This window comes from Martes martes (assembly GCF_963455335.1).
Source record: "Martes martes genome assembly, chromosome: 5".
NCBI lineage: Eukaryota > Metazoa > Chordata > Mammalia > Carnivora > Mustelidae > Martes > Martes martes.
Window position 1 is genome coordinate 76,821,724 of NC_137892.1, and position 4,077 is coordinate 76,825,800.

Here is a 4,077-nt window from a genome sequence, read left to right on the forward strand (position 1 = left end):
GCAGAAATGCCATTTTTGTCTGTCTCCTGGTGAGACACGAGAGGGTGGACAAGAGGCTGAACTATGTCCTGCTCTCTAGCTGCCCATATTTGTTGGCTGGAGAGAGAGGTAAAAGCTAAAATAAGTTCATGTGCAGCCTTGTCACAAGGAGTTTCTCCCTAAACTCTGGAGAATGCCTGCTAGCCTGGAAGTGTTCACACCCTTCCCAACGTAAACCGGTTCCAAAGTCAAGGAAGGATGCATGTAATTGAGAAATGAACACACGAAGGCAAACAGAACAGATTTTATGTAAAAATAGTATAAGACAAAGGAGGGGAGGGGACAATTGATATATATGGCAGAAGGGGATCCTCACAAGAGCAAGTAACCATCAAGATGTTGAAAATTATGAGTAAATACAAGGCTACGAGCTAAGACAACTTAATGCTATGATTGAAAGCAGAGCAATTGAGACCTTGCGGAAAGTAATAGTGACATGGCAGGTGGAGATGAAGCAACTTGCAGAGTTCAGGAAGGAAGCAGAAGAGAAAAACAAAGCCGTCTTTGTAATGCAAGGATACTGGAATAAACACAGAGGAGGATAGGCACTGCTGAGGTCGGTGACGGTGACGGATAAGTGAACAGGGTTAAGAAAAGGAAGCAAAAATCAACGAGAAATGAACAAACTTAGAATGCATTAAAGAAAATATGAAAGATATGGAAGGGAAGAGAAATGCAACATATACATTATTGTTATCCTTTAAGAAGAAGCCTGGAGATAATAGTAAAGTGCTTTAAGGAAGTAAAATACGACTTGAATCTCCAAATGAAAAGGTTGCACTGTGATTTGGGAAAACCTGGTACACAATGAACAACACTGACAGGTTTCCAAGTATTTCCAAATACTGGCCCTCAAAGACAAAGAAAAAGTCATTTAGACAGCAAAAAGCAAACTGTTAAAAGGGGGGGAAATCAAGCTGGCATTGTAACAAAACAGATCACACAGTGGAATATCAAAAGCAAGAGAAGGGAATCATAACATAAAATATGAGTACCAGCGTGCGTTACTTACCCAGACTCTTAGCTTATTGCAGAGGGTAACCCGGACCCAGTGTCTGCTCCTGTCACCTGTGCCTGCTAAGCAATAGCTGCCATGCGTGAGTGCATCTCCACCCACGTTGACCAGGCTGCTGTGCAGATCAGCAATGCCTGCTGGGAACTCTATTGCCTGGACCATGGCATCCAGCTCAACAGCCAGATGCCAAGTGACAAGACCACTGGGGGAGGAGATGACTCCAGTACCTCCTTCAGTGAGACAGGGTCTGGCAGGCTTTGTCCCCAGGGCACTGTTTGTAAATCTGGAACCCACTGTCACCAATGAATTTCACACTGGCACCTACTACCAGCTCTTTTACTCTGAGCTTCTCATCACAGGCAAGGAAGATACTGCCAATAACTGTTCCCGAGGGTGTTACATGGTTGGCAAGGAGATGATTGACTTTGTTTTGGATTGAATTTTGGAAATGGGTTGACCAGTGCACAGATCTTCAGGACTCTTGGTTTTCCACAGTTTTGAAGGCGGAACTTCTGTGCTGATGGAACTTCTCTTGACCAGTTATGGCAAGATGTCCAAGTTGGAGTTCTCATTTATGCAACCCCTCAGGTTTCCACAGCTGGAGTTGAACCCCTACACCTCCATCCTCACTACCCACACCACCCTGAAGCACTGCGATTGTGCCTTCGCGGTGGACAATGAGGTCATCTCTGAAGTCTGTCATAGAAACCTCTGTATGGAACGCCCAGCCTACTCTAACCTTAACTGCCTTGTTGGCCAGATTGTGTTTTCCATCACTATTTCCCTCAGATGTGATGGAACCCTGAATGCTGATCTGACAGAATTTCAAACCAACCTGTTGCCCTATCTCTATACCCACTTTCCTCTGGCCACATAGGTCCATCATCTCTGCTGAGAAAGTCTACCATGAACCACTTTCTGTAGCACAGATGACCAATGTGTGCTTTGAGCCAGCCAACTAGATGGTGAAATGGGACTCCCACCATGGTAAATACATGGCTTACTGCCTATTGTACTGTGGTGACATGGTTCCCAAAGATGTCAATTCTGCCATTGCCATCATCAGGACCAAGCACAGCATCCAGTTTGTAGACTGGCGCTCTACTGGCTTCAAGTGGGCATTAATTACTAGCCTCCCATATGGTGCCTGGTAGAGACCTGGCCAAAGTACAGAGTTGTGTGCATGCTGGGCAACTCCACAGCCATTGCTAAGGCCTGGTTTTTTCCTGGGCCACAAGTCTGACCTGTTTTATGCCAAGCGTGCCTTTGTTCACTAGTATGTAGGTGAGGACATGGAGGAAGAAAAGTTGACTCAGGTCCGTGAGGACATGGTAGCCCTTGAGAAGGGTTATGAGGATATTGGTATGGATTCTGTTGAAGGAGAGGGTGAAGAAGAAGGAGAGGAATAATAATTACCATTCCTTTCAGCATGTCACACTCACAACTTTAGCTTTGACATTAAGTGACAGGGATTCAAGCTTTCTGGTTAGATTGTCTTCATTTTAACTGTGATCATGTCTTACTTTTCCATGGGTACCTGTAAGATTTTTCCATCATGTTTCAAAGTAAAGGCTTTAAGAAAGAAAAAAAATGAGTACTCAAATTTGACTGAACATATGACCATAAAAATAAATGTTAATTGTTCTACTCACCTATTAAGAGATTCACAGTTACAGAGAGAGTGGAATCCAGTTACTAGTGATACAGGAGATGTGTGTAAAAGAGTGAAGCCCATGAAGGCTGAAGGTGTAGAGAGCTGGGCAGACATCGCTGTAGTTTGAATCCCGCCCCCCGCCCCTCCCAATTCAAATGTTGAAGCCTTAATCTCTCTATGTGGTTATATAGTGCAGATAGGGCTTTTAAAGAGTGATTAAGGTTAAATGAGTTCCAAAGAGTGGGGCCCTGATCTGATAGAGCTGGTGCCCTAACAAGAAGAGAAAGAGACACTAAACATTGTCTTTGCCATGTGAAGACACAGAAGGTGGTAGTCCCCAAGCCAGGAAGCGAGATCTTACCAGAATGTGGCTATTTGGCACTCTCATCTTGGATTTTCTAGCTTCCACAGCTGTGAGAAAATACATTTTTGTTTTTAGAGTCACCCAGTCTATGGTATTTCTTAGGGCAACCCAAACCAACGAACAGAGATAAAGCAAATGCCGATAGAGCGAGAGAGAGGAAGAGAGAAAGCAGCAATCATAACTATATGGTTGTATTCAGAATAAAAAGTATTAAATTAGGTAAAAAGGGCACTTGATAATGGTAAATCATGATGCAATTTAATGTGATAAAAGAGTTGTCATGGAAACCACAGTGCCAACGTTAAAGGAAACATAGGAATAGACAGAAATGTTTTAATAATAGAAAACTTTAATTCTTACCTTTTAAATAGTGACAGAGAAAGTACAAAAAAAAAGCAAGTAAGAATATGGACCCTTTGAATAACATAATGAGTAAGCTAACATAATGAGTAAGCTCAGAAAACACTGTACTGTGCTTTCATGTATCATTGAAGAAGTCATGCAAATTATATATCAAGCTGTAAAGAAAATTGCAATCAATTCTCCCAAGTAGAAATAGACAATATTTTCTGACAATGCAATGAAATAAAAAATTAATAATAAAAACAGAAGAAAAAAACACCTTACCTTTTGGAAACAAAAGAACACTGTTTAAATTCTTAAAACTGAAATTGCAGAATATTTAGAAAAAAAAAACAAAAATTAAAACAACATACTGCAGACTGAGATCTCTGTAAAGCAGCATTTAGAGTAAAATTCATAGCATTAAATACTTAAAAATTAAGAATCAAAGTAAGTGAATTTTAAACATCAAATACCATAATTTATAAAATAATGTGCATTGGAGCAAACAATAAAATGTTAATAAAGATAAAAAGCAAAAGTTAATGAATTATAAGAATTTTTAAAATGGAAAAAATAAGTCTCCAAGTTGCATCTGAATAAAATATTAAACTGTTGGCTATTCTCATTTTTTTTTTGAAATTTAAAAGAATTAATTTTACT

At 40.4% G+C, this 4,077-nt stretch overlaps 1 pseudogene across 1 annotated transcript; it reads left to right on the forward strand.

Annotated features, from left to right (window-relative positions):
• Positions 1-1,132: 1,132 nt before the first annotated feature.
• Positions 1,133-2,463, forward strand: LOC308343776 (tubulin alpha-1A chain-like; annotated as a pseudogene). Its single transcript has one exon. The product of its transcript is annotated as a tubulin alpha-1A chain-like (transcript).
• The last annotated feature ends 1,614 nt before the right edge of the window (positions 2,464-4,077 follow it).